Source organism: Phalacrocorax aristotelis, chromosome 10, assembly GCF_949628215.1.
Source record: "Phalacrocorax aristotelis chromosome 10, bGulAri2.1, whole genome shotgun sequence".
Taxonomy (NCBI): Eukaryota; Metazoa; Chordata; class Aves; order Suliformes; family Phalacrocoracidae; genus Phalacrocorax; species Phalacrocorax aristotelis.
Window position 1 is genome coordinate 5,788,453 of NC_134285.1, and position 12,932 is coordinate 5,801,384.

The following is a 12,932-nucleotide window of genomic DNA, read 5'->3' on the forward strand; positions in this document are numbered from 1 at the left end:
TTAAACATATTCTTTCAAAACACTTGAGAGTCGCAGCTTTTATTAAAATGATACAAAGCCCTGAGCCTTCTCCTGTCTTTTCTCACCCCCTTTGTACATCTCAGGTTTGTTAGAACATAGTCCACTTAGGAGCCATTAGTCACCTATTGGCATATTTAGGAGGCTAATAGCTTTGAAAATCTGATCCTTGTAAGCACAAAGCGTTTGGTCATATCAGATGCAGGCAGCACCAGACTACTTGGCCGTGCAAATACAAAGTGGCAGAAGGACATGAATGCAATTGCCCATCCTTGCTGTTGACCCATCCACAGCGCTCAATGCTGGGAGGATGCTAGCTAATGCCGGGAGGATGCTAGCTAAGGCCGGGAGGATGCTAGCTAAGGCCGGGAGGATGCTAGCTAAGGCCGGGAGGATGCTAGCTAAGGCCGGAGTTGGGCAGACTGGTCCCCCAGATGGGAAAGCACCTACCCGGGGTGCCTGTCTCTCCAGAAGCATCCTCCAGATGCAGGTGGGAAGCTTGTGGGAGGCTTCTTTAGAACAGGGCTTTCTCTCCTAAATCAGCTCCTGGCTAGGAAAAGCACCACGCCATCACTCAGGCTTTGTGATGTTTGTTCCTCAGCAGTTTCCAAGTGCCATTTTAAGGCTGCATCTCATAGCAGCAGGAATTCACCTCTGACAGTGGCTCTCCAAGTCCCCCTTTCCCAGTGAAACCTGGCAATGGTGAGAGATGCCAAAGATGCCAGAAATGGCTGTATGTGCTGCTTGTGCCCTGTCTATACGAGACGTGGCAAGTGAGGGAGCTGACACATTGACTAATGGACAATCAGGATGCTCTGACAGGCTTTGCTTACCTGTGATTCTTCAGCTCCATCTCTGCCATCTGCCTTCTCACCCTTTTCCACCAACAAGGCATTTCTCCATCATCTGCAAACTGTCATACAAATAAGAGAGAGAGAAACCATCATAGGTCTGGCTTCCCAGATATTATTTGCCTTCTGTGCAGACAGGGAGTTTGCTCTGGTATTGCATCTGTCTGGGTCAGTAGTGCCGTTGTTCTCCCTTGCTTGACAAACCTCCTGCCTGCTACGCACAGACAGGTCTCATCCATCACCAGCATCTCTTCAAGCATCTCCTCAGCAGCAGAGGAACAGCAGTGAAACATATTCTTGGGCAGCTGAAAACAAGGCAGAGGGCTTCCTCTTCAGAGCTTCAGTCCCACCATCAGCTCCAGATCTACAAAACACCTGGACAGCAGGAGCAAGCTGCTGTCTAAAGGATGAGGGAACCAAGACAGATGCAGACCCGTGACTGGTGCAACTTGTTTTCTTGCCTGATGTTCTCCCAGGTCACCCTGTTCTTTCTGCCATTTCTCTTCACATCCAACTCTACTGTCCTTTGTGATACTCATCCCCCAGGTCAGAAGGTATTTACTCCTCTCCTTTCTTCACAACCACCTTTTCCCAGATGCACAGGAATGACAGCAGTGGAACAATTTAAGATTTTGAGGTCTACTGTCAGAAGAGAGATACCAATAAGTGCTGTTGGCCACCAATGAGTCTCACTCATAGAAGTCCCTAAATCTAGGCTCCTGCATCACCTTGTCCTCATAAAAAAGTCATCCTGATGCTTTTGCCTCCACAAGGACCCAGCCTTGCCTGCAGCAGGCTGCTGGCTAAGATTTCCCAGCTGGGCACTAGGTGGCAAAACATCCTGAGAAAGGGAATTTCCCATCTCGGCCCCTTCCAAAGGGGCTGTGGGAGCTTTGGGGTGTTTTTCAAAAGCAGCTGAAAATGCAGAATTTGAAAATCTAAATGCATAGAGCCCAACAGAGACACGAGTTAATTTGTATTCCCATCCTACCTTCAGGCAGAGGTATTTGCGTACGAGCGTCTAAAGCTGTTTCCTTCACCGCTGTTCTCCCACTGACAGATTGTGGCCATGGTGCTCCAAATATGGAAACAACGGTGCCCGATTAGAGCAGAGCCTATCTAGTTACAAAGATACGTTGGCTTGTTTGGCAGGCATGGGACAAGCAAACATGCAGCACACGGTCCATGGATGTCTGCAAACCTTCTGCATGGGCAGCACCACTGGCATCTCTCTTTAGCAACTTCAGAATGAAGAATGGACTGTTTTGGCAGCATGGTTCCCCCACACCTCTCCATGCCAACCGTGACTTTCCCCTCTCCTCCTCCCACATCCCTCTGGGGTGCAAAAAGTGCAGCTGCTGTGTTCATTACGGCAGATCCCTGGAGGGGCTGGAAACCAGCCTTGGGTCAATGGGAGCTCACGGGTAAGTGGAGGATAACCTGGAGATCTGTCCTGCAAGGTGCTGAGTGAGGATACACAAACCCTGTTGTTGTGGCAATGCCATCTCAGTTTTTATGGACCCCCATCCCTCGACTGTGGGGGACAGGACCATGTGTGGAGGAGAGGACACCCATCACAACGTCGCAAATCTTTCTTCTTCGTCCTGAGGGGTCCCCAGCCCTACGGGGGGACCCATGCAGCCTGACCCTGCAGTGTTTTTTTCATGAAGGGGAGATTCCTGCTGCTCCTTGTTGCATGTGCAGGGGGGTCATCTGAACCACACCCCGAGCCTTACCCCAGATGCATCTCCCAACCAGGCTTGAGCAGATCTCTTGGTGGGAATCACCTCTCCTCTCCCCTTTGGTGCCAGAGCCTTTCCCTGGTCTGTAAAAGCATATACAGAAGATTTAGGACCATGTGAGTGACCCACCCCAATATTTAACCATCAGGTTACTGTGCCACCAGGCTGAACCCTTCTCTTCACCCCAGGACCCATGTCCTTCACTTACCAGTGCGCTTAACCAGGTTCTGCCCTGTCCCTTCTAATAGCATCCACTGCTTTGGCCAGTTGCAGGGTCCAGAGCAGGTGACTAAAAGCCACTTGCCCAAAACAAAGCCAGGTCCTCAGCTCCTTGTCCTCATGATTCCCTGCTGGCAAGTGCCATCTTCTTATTCCACAGCAATCAGCCCCTTGATGGGACTCAAGGACCAAGCAGCCTCAGCTCGCAAAGTGGTGTCAGTCATTTCTGCCTTCCCTGTCAAAAGCTCTCCATCCCCCAGCTATAAAACATCACACACTGCGCTTCACTGTCTGGCAGGCGGGAGATGGAACGAACCTACAGAAACTTGACCTCACAAGCTGCTTTGTCCTCCTCTTTTAGCTCTCAGGATGTCAAATTCTCACGCAGACCTCTCCTGACTCTTTGCATTTCTACAGCCCCTTTGTTCAAAGGCACCATGACGATTTAAGGTGCTGATTTTGCAGATCATGGAGGCAATATTGGCCAAAAGGGGTGATACCAGGTGGGGTCCAGCTCTCCACTCCTTGATGCTCTGCACTGCCAGTAGCATCTACAGGTGAAGACGTCCCTGCTGCCTTATTCCAGGGAAGCTGGACTGGAAAAGCAGCAACTGAGACACCCATCAAGGAGGGGATGTCGGGGGCACACGGAGGCACAGAATGCTCTATCACAGCAGGAGACGCTCGAGCAGGCACTCACAGCCTGCCTCACACGTGTCTGGTGGAGAGATTTAATCCTATGTGAAGGTATCAGGAAGGGATCCTATGCCAACTCCACAACTTGGCAAACAGAGGGGAAAATGTATTAAAAGCTACGACTTCTGAGCATGTTCTCTGTCTGGAATCTGCCTGCAAAACAACTCAAATTTCTCAAAGGGATTCATTATTCAAAACTATTTGCTGAATAATTTCTGTGGGTAATTGCAGGTCTGAAGCTTGTCTGCAAACAATTCATTAGGAGCATCCGGGCAGGCAGCTATAACTGTGCTCAGACTCTGGTTTGCCTTCCCTGTCTGTGTGTGGATAATGCCAGAGACAGGCAGGAAGGGTAAATAAACTTGTTTACAAAATCATGATGTTGAAAAAAAACATTAAAGAAATTGTATCAGCTTAAAATTATCTGCTTCTGCCAACGCTTCTGGATATAACTGTGGCTGAAATAGTCTGGCAGAGAGAACTGGGCACTGGGGGACATCCTGCTCATGGTGTGTGGCTCTGTCCTCCAGCTGCCCCAATGTCCCTGAGGGAGCAGCAAAATTGGTCCTCAGGCAGGGCAGGGAGAGGAGTGGGATATGGCAAAGGAGGAGCTGCCTCCACCCTCCATCCTTGCAAGGCCCTGTACATCACGGAAGGCGCTGTCTGCTGAGTGAGTGTGTTGCAGAACCGCCATCCCTAGAAAATGTCACCAAGCAGCACTGACAATTCACATACACATTTGGAGAAGGATCAGAGACCGACTGGAAGCATTTCCACAATTCAGGGCTCGGAAAGTGCACAGTAGCACTGGGCTGGGTACCAAAGTCATCACTCAGGCTGTTTCCTGCTGAAATCATGAAATAATAGATGTCCTATTAACTGGCAAAGCAAGATGCAAAGAGAAATATTGCTTACAGAGAGCTGGCACAGTGCCTGTGGAGTTATAATAAGAATATTTTATTTGCCTGGGCTTTAGATAACCTATTTCTATTCTCTCTTTTGCTTTCCCTGGGGCTCCTGAGAGTATATCGGTTTCTTGGAATAACTTCTCTTCTCTAGCATCTCTAAAGTCCTCTCCCAGCTCCACCAGCTCACATATAATCTCAAATGCTGCTAAACTAAACACAACCCTAATAGCTGGTGTTAGAGACCAGAGTATCTAACACTCTCAGACTGCACAGACTGCAAAACTGAGGTTGTGGTACTCTTCAAAAGGTGCCTGCGTGGGAGCTGGGAAGGAGAACAGGGGCTAGTCTGCTTCATCCTTTAAAATAGGCAGAGCAGGCAAAGTTAAAGCAGGAATAGAAAAAGAAAAAAACCCCCAACACCCTAGGAAAAAAATATTTGGCAGAAAAAAGCCTGTTTCACACTGCAGTTTCCTAAGTGAAACTAAAACCAAGAAGGTGCCAATAGGACTGATTAGACAGATGTCAACTTACCATCAACCTGCCCAGTAAGTTATTAAAATCCAGAGACCGTTGCATGCAGAAAATCTTGTGTACGGTGCTCTGGAGCTAATATAAGGCACACACCACACATCCCTGAAAAGCACAACAGGAAAGGATCCAATTGCAGGACACTAATCTTTCAAATACACATGATTTAGATTAAGGATAACTAGCATAAATAAAAACCTCTGTACAAGGTGTCCACCAAAATAAGATTTTTACGGGGTCAGTACCTCCCTACAGGCGCCGCAGCAGTAACCTAACTGTTCGCTGAACTTGCCATGTTTGTTATTTGCTACCCCAGGCTGTGGTTACCATTTCATTGTCGTAGCCATTAAGCTAAAACGTGTTTTCTGTAATTCTCTCTATCCGTCTGGTCCAAGAGTGTTTCCGAATACTTAAAAACAAGTAAGTAGTTGTAACCTCAGGAAAATTGGAGGCATCAAGCACGTACGTGAGTCACTGAAGATCAGAGCGTGACCCAATTGCAGAACTAAGAATGGAAAACCTTTTGCCTCAACCTATTAGTCCTATACCCCATCCCTTGGATACAGCCGCGTTCCCGGTGCTCTCTGCTCTCAGGAAAGGCGAAGCAAAGGCAGCTCCGATCCATTTACACATGCAGAGTTTGTTCTGTTAAACTGCTATTGAAACAGCCCAGAAACATGACCTACAAATTCTTTTTCCTCCTCCTCCTTTTTTAGTCTTAAAAGTTTTATTCTTTTCTTAAAAGAAATCTTTTATTCTTAAATTCTTTTATTCTTCCTTCTTTTTTATTCTTAAAGTTCCCATTTTGCGAAGTCTCTATTTGCAGAGAACTTGACTGGAGAAAAACAGGAGATATGTCCCTACTGGGAACAGAGCCCTTAAAATCACCTAGCCATTAACCCCTTCGCTGCTGGTGTTTACCACTCTCCCAGCCTGACGACAGCTGGGAACACAAGGGTGGATGGCTGTGTACATGTCAGTGTTAAAAGCCTTGCAGCCTTCCAGCCCAAACTCCTGATAAGCCTGTGTGGCGCAGGAAGAAAACCAGGTTGCTGTTATGGCATCCAACTGCCCTGCCTGCCCTTCAGAAAGCAGCAGCCCTCAGGGGCTGGGGCTGGTGTAGTGGCACAAGTCCCAGAGCTGACCTCCTCTGCAGCCTGGCCTGAGACCTTGCACATGTGCTGATCTCCTCTGTGTCCCTGGCAGGGGGGGAAGGGAAAAATCACTCTCCATCCCTTGCCCCAGCTCTTTTCTGTTCTGCTTGTATTAAGAAACAAAAAGCATAAAACTAGGATTTTCCCAGACATGGGGAATGAAGTCCCATTGACATGAGTCAAGACACTCAAAGCCTTGACACAGCTATCCTGGGTTTTTCTTCCCCTTTCATGCCATAGTGTGTTCAGGAAGGCACGGAAGTTGTATGTCAGGTGGTGGTTGCATTTGTTGAAGACAACACAGCTTTGCTTTCCCTTAAATTCAATCCCAGTTGCTTGTGTCAATGCCCTGATCCTAAAGGCAGTTTTACAGCACACGAGCAAAAACCCTCTCCAGGCTAACTGCAGAATGGAAATGGTATAGCTGTGATACAGCTCCAAGCCAGAAAAATCCTTCTGAGGAGCTAATTTCAGCTCCATCCATCCTTTGGGACAGAGCTGGTGCCTGCCTGGTGCTACGGTGGGCTCTGCAGACACAGCCGCCCACTCGGAGCTGCCCCAGAGACCTTGGAGGGATTGACGTGAGCTCGGGATTTTACTCCATAAAGTGATGACAGAGTGAGAAGGAAAACACAGGACACGTCTGGGGGCTGGAAGATGTTTCCTCACTGACAGCGCCGTTCTGGGAGCCCAGCAAAACTCCAGTTCTCACCAGTGGAAGTCTGGTGCAGGTGCAAAAAAGCAATCGAGTAACCAAAAACACAATGAGACAGCCTTTTCCTGCCTTTTCTTGACCTCATCCTTTCTGAAACCAAACACTGCTGTTCTTTCAGGGGGGAAATATCCCCTGTTGCTTTTGACCAAACAAGAAAAGAAGAAAAACAAATCCAAATCCAGCTCATGCTATCTTTGGGTAACTGTCTAAAAAGGGCTGAGAAGAGCGATGTCTCAAGCCTTGCAGCTGCGGGGCAGTGAGCTGCAGTAGCACAATGGCCTCAGAAATGCCTTGCCAGGGTCAAGCCAAACACGTGTAGTTTCCTTATTTTGACTGAGAAGGCACCAAATGAGATCTCAGAGGCAAATACGTAGTGCCTAACTCTCAGAAGGAAGATCAGAAGATGAGAGAAAAAACAGGTTGCCTCTAAGGCCTTGCCCCCATGTTGGTCCTTCACCAGCATATTAACTCCATCCTGATGGGATTCCTCCTGCCACTGCTCTCAACTCCCAGTACTACACAGGGCTATAGAAGGGCCAAGGAAGGATCCTACAGAAAGACTGCTTGTGGACGTCTGAGTGGCATCACAATCACCGTAATGTGGTAACAGGCTTGTCCCAAGCAAACACCAGCAAAAAAAAAAAAAAACCAAACAACAAAAATAAAGAAAACATCAAGCTCAGAGTTAAGAACAAAGCAGCCAACTACCGAGTGCTCTCTCACTAAATGGCATCACTGCAAGGAGCAAGTCAGAATACTCTAACCAAAATGTTCCAGCAAAGAATCTGTTTCTGGCAACTACGCTGTATTGGAAATTTCCTTTGAATCAGCACGGCCAGAGAAAAAAAAAAAAAACTAACACTGACAACAGGAACCTAATCCATACTGAAAGCTTTTTCCTGTATATTGGAGGAAAACACAGAGAAAACAGAAACAAACAAACAAACTTGTCCCTAGTTGTCTTTTTAGACTAAATTGACAAACTTAAGAGCTAGATTTCAGCTAGCATCTCAATTCCAAAGGCAAACTTTGCAAGCAGGCTGTTTTCCTAGCGCAAATAAAATGAAAAGCATTACACCCAAACCTGCAGACTTTCCGGAACAGCATCCAAGCACACCAACCTTTTGCTAAGCTCTAAAAAATTTAATAAATGCAAACTGCAACAGCATCTGGAACCTGCCCCGACATCTTGAATTCACATTCTCACTTGCTGATGAAAGACGTTTTGCATCTTATTTTAAACAGATCTGCTCACAGAAGTCACGCTGTAGCCTGGAGCCATCGCCGTGCTGGGGGAGCTGGTCCCAACCTGACCCAGTTTTGGTATGCGAAGGGGACATCAGCACACAGCAGCTTCATCTTGCTACTCTGCCCCTACCTGGTGCTGTGGGGTGGGACAGAAACACAGTTTGTTCTGGTCTTACAAAGGGCTTTTGTTTTCAGGCTGGCTCCTAGCACCCTCATTTCCCCAGGAAAGTCTGTATATATGATGCAAAATCAATCTGAGAATTGCCTTGATTTGGTAGCGCCTATGGAATAACACTATGAGTTTTACTGTCCACCATACACTGTATTCTTTCTCCTGTTGCAGCTGGCAGGTCTATAGAAGGAAACCTGACGCTATTTTGAGAATCCAAGAAATCCAGAAAGCTCAGGTTTGAGGCACCTGAACAAGAAGAGGACAACAACCCTGATTCCACCATTTTGAAGCAGGGATTAGCTCCCAGCCCCACTAGCCAAGGACTTGCTATAATCCCTGGAGGCACGCAGTGAAAACTGGCCAATGCACACAGCTGCTGTCCTTGCGTGTGCTGGGTTCACTCTTTGGCTGCTAACAGCAGCTAGAACAGGAAAAAAACAAGCAGGCTCAGGGATGTACGGCCAGAGGGGTGTCCACAGCCGCTCTGAGAGCCTGTCCTGCGCCCAACGCGACACCCGCTTCTGCCTCGTGTTTGCACAGCACAAGCTTCCCTGGGACACAACGGGGGCTTGCTTAGGAGAACTGAAGAAGGAAACTGCATTAACAGGGAGGAGTGACCATCCTAGGAACCACAATCCATTGCAACATACTAACTGTAATCGCAAAAATGATCCTCTGCTTATAGAAAACAGAAGGCCATAACTTGCATATATTTTACCCCATCAAAAACGTATATGTCTGTTTAAACATTTCAAATGTGTTCACCTGCCCAGGACTGTGGACTGATTCTTACACCTGACTTTACATACACATACATTCACACTCACAATATGTAAGACACACGTAAAGGTAATCAAGGAATACAAGACTAGGTCACCCTGACCTGATGCAAGAACCTTCATCCAGAAGACCTGCATGCCCAGCACTTGGAAAATGCTTATATACACTCAGTTCATTGATTTCCTGTTAGCTAAAGGCCACTGGAGGCTTTGTAAAAAGCTTTATACTCTCAGCATGATCATTCTAGGTGACAAATACTTCTGATTTACCCAAGAGTTAAAATATACAGACTCCGAAATCAATAAGGCATGCAAAGGTTGAGAGAGAGAAAAACTGGAGACAGAGGCGCCCAATAGCCTGTGAAAGGTTGTTGGCACCATCTCTCCTGCACTTCCAACCCCCATGGACGTTGCCCTGCTTGCAAAGCCCAACATCTGGTGAAGCTGCAAGCCTTCCTCTCCCAGCACAGGAAAGGAGCACCTTAGCCCACTACTATTTTTAGTCTGCCTCTAAATGACTGTTTGTTCCATCCAAGCCTACAAGTCCTACCACCATTCATCAAGCCAGATCTATTTCAGACAATCTGACCCCGCATCATGTATCAGAACCTCACAGATTTTGCCCGCTGTATTCTGATAAGCTTTCACCACTTAAATATTCAATTACTTCTTTTCTTCTCTATTCTGGCCTCTGCACCCACCCCTGGAAAAGCAAACAGGGCAAGTCTCCATGCTGCAGCAGATAGCACTTGGTTTCTCAGCAGCCCCCTTGTTCATCTCAGAATTTACCTGCTCCATAGCATCCCCATTTTGTCTGTAGATACCCTCAACTCCCCCCACTCTTTTTATCCTTCAGAAACGCATCCCCAGCCCTGCTCCACTCCCTGCTAACCGCTCTTTTGGCTACTGCTGTCTTTTTGACACATCTTCTTGGCTCTTCTCTGCCCTCCGTGCTCCTCCCATGTTTTCCACAGAGACCTGTCCAGGGTCCAAACAAAACAAGAGTCAATCTCTATGGCATTTTCTTCCATCCATTTTGAATTCCTGCAATGACACAAGAATAAATACTGAAACTGCAGCTTCTCTGCCACAAAATGTGGCTTTGCCAAAGCTGTGTGGGATCCATCTACCTGAGGGATAAAACATGGGATTTGTGAAGGCACTGGCTGGTGGGTCAGGAAAAATCTCCCTCGTTTGTTTAATACATGGTTCGTGCAGGGCTGGGAGTATTTTGATACTGGTAGAGTCTGACACCCAGATTTGGCACAGTCTGAGATTGAGAACCTGAGACAAAATTGCAAACCCCTTCATTAGGTGAAAAGCAACAGCCCTGCTAATACTCACTGCAATCTTAGCTGGCTGAGCACCCTCTGCTCAAGGATGCCCAGCGTTTTCCAAGATAAAGAAAGGCATTTTGTTTGGAGGGATGGCACACACTGTGCTTCCCCTGCATCCTGAGCTGCCTGGAAGCCAGCCAGCAACGGAGCAGGACGGCGAGCTGTGACGACTGTGCATTTTCATAGCTGGGTTTTGCCCATGGACCCATACAAGCCCTTGAGCTCCCCAAAAGGTATGTACTTCTTGAATCAGTACAGACAGTTTTCATGCCAACAGCTTTCAGACTCACCCTGTGGTAAGAAAAGTCTGGATTTAGGCAGTTTTGCATGGCTTTCATTGCCAAATGCTGCAGCCTTGCCTTCCAATGCTCCCACCTGCTCCTCCTGGAGACCTCCAAACCTCCCGTGGACACAGCTCACCTGTTTTCTGGAGGGCTCCTGGGTGTATCTCCCACTCCCCCTTTATGGGGAGACAAAGGGAAGACAGCTTGAGTAACTCACAGAAGGGCTTACTGAAAACAATTAGCAGCACTGCTAATTAAAAACATGCTCCTCAGAACTGCCTCATGGTTTGAGGAACAGAACACGGTTTGCATGAGTCCCTGGGTTTGTAACACCTGCATTCGCATCAGCCCCTGCAAGGGAAACTCCTGCTGCCCTGTATCCCACCACAGTCCGGGGGTCACCGTCTCTCTCCAAATGCAACGGACCCTATCAGCAGTGTCCAGACCTTATGGTCCGGATGGCAAGACACCAACACCTGAAAAGCCAAAGAAATAAAAAGCAATAGTCTTAAGGTATAACTGGTGAGCACAGACTGCTGAACAGCCCTGCTCACCTGCCCCGCTCCCCCTCTGGGGCAGTCTGCTAAAATTACTGTGCCATTCTCCATTAGCACCTATAGATTATTTTTTAAATCACCTCCTTCCATGTGGCTTTCTGGAGCCTTTGGTATTCTGTGGCAGCAATTAATTTTCCAGTCTCGGGGAGAGGCTCACAAAGAAACAAGAAGCCTGCAGAAAGGGGATTGCTTTCCATTGACTACCACAACAGCTTTCTCAAGGGGCCTCCAGGGCCTCAAGTGTCAGGTTCACTCCTGAATTCATGACATTTCTCTTGGCCTGTTGATGGTGGGAGCCCGAACCCTTGCACCCTGCTGGCAGCAAACAGATACATCATCCCGCCGGCTGCCGGCAGGCACTGTCCCCCAGGCAGAAACAAGACACAAAAGAGAAGCTGAAGCTGCAACCCAAAGCCTCCCAAGGCAAGCAAGGAAACACCATCTTCAGGTGGGGCAGCTAGGTTTTCTGAACATTAAAGAGCAAGAAAGGCCTGAGTTCAAAGAGGTTTGGCTCAGGGTGCGCAAACCCACAGCCAGAAGGATTTGATGTGGAAACTTCCCTCCCCACTCATCAAGGGATGGCCACTGATCTTGCACCTCCCTCCCAACAGGAATCAGCTGCTACAACTTTTTTTTTTTTTTTAATATTTTATTTTAAGCCATCCCTGAACAACGCAAAACCACAAAAAGCAAAGACAAAGCATGTCTGCAGGGCTGGGAGGACATAAGGCCACCGCAGCCAGCCCCATGGAAAGGCAACACGTACACCCCTAGACATAGGGAGACACCGAGAAGAGATGAAGGGAAAAGACCTTCATGTCTTGCAGGGAAAAGGCAACAGGCCCTGATTCCCAGCTCCAGAAGCAAGCCGGCAGGCAGCAGAAGGGGGGGGGTCACTCACTTTTTAAGTGTATTGGCACCGCCATAACTCCGGCCCTTTGCAACCCAAAGGCTGGGCACTACCTGCAACACAGGCTGCACAAGTAAAAGCTCCTGCTGAGTGCAACACCCCGACTGCAGGTTTTGGTTGTGCTTTGCTCACTCATTTCACAGGGCACCCGTGATGGGAATTGCCGCTGACAGCGGGTGTAAGAGACGGACCCCCGCTGCTGCGGGAGCCAGGCTGTGGGGAGCGGCAGCATTTGTCAGAGCCCAGGAACAGAAAATGGGTTTCAGATGGGCCACTGCAGAGCAGCCGCATGGCCGGGCTCCCGCAGCGCCTCGCAGACGCAGCGACTGCAGCAAGCGGCTCAGCCAGCCCCGCCGCCCTGCCAAGCATCGCTCCCGTCCCGGCACGGGGCTCTCCCACAGCACCCAGGCCAAATGTTACCCAGCTCCTGCAAGGACAAACCTCAACCTCCACAGTCCAAGCTAGATCCCTGATTTGATTTAATCAAGGAAAGAGCAGAAGAGCTGCGTTATGTCTTCTCCAGACCCAGGGCCACCCACCCTCCCCATCTCTTCCCCAAACAGCCAGGTATCGATGGCTTTATTAAATTCTGCTTTTTTTCTTCCCCCTCCCCCCCGGCCCTTTGGCTCTTGACTAGAGGGTTTACAAGCAAGACCAATATGGGCAAGCTCTTAAATTCAAGGAACATGGCTTGCTTGTAAGTCACCACACCCCACACCCTCCCTGGCACCGTTTTGCACCACAGCCACGCAGCGCCCTGCCAAGTCACCGGCTTTCCCCGCGGGCTGCCGCAAAGGTCTGGCTTACATAAGAA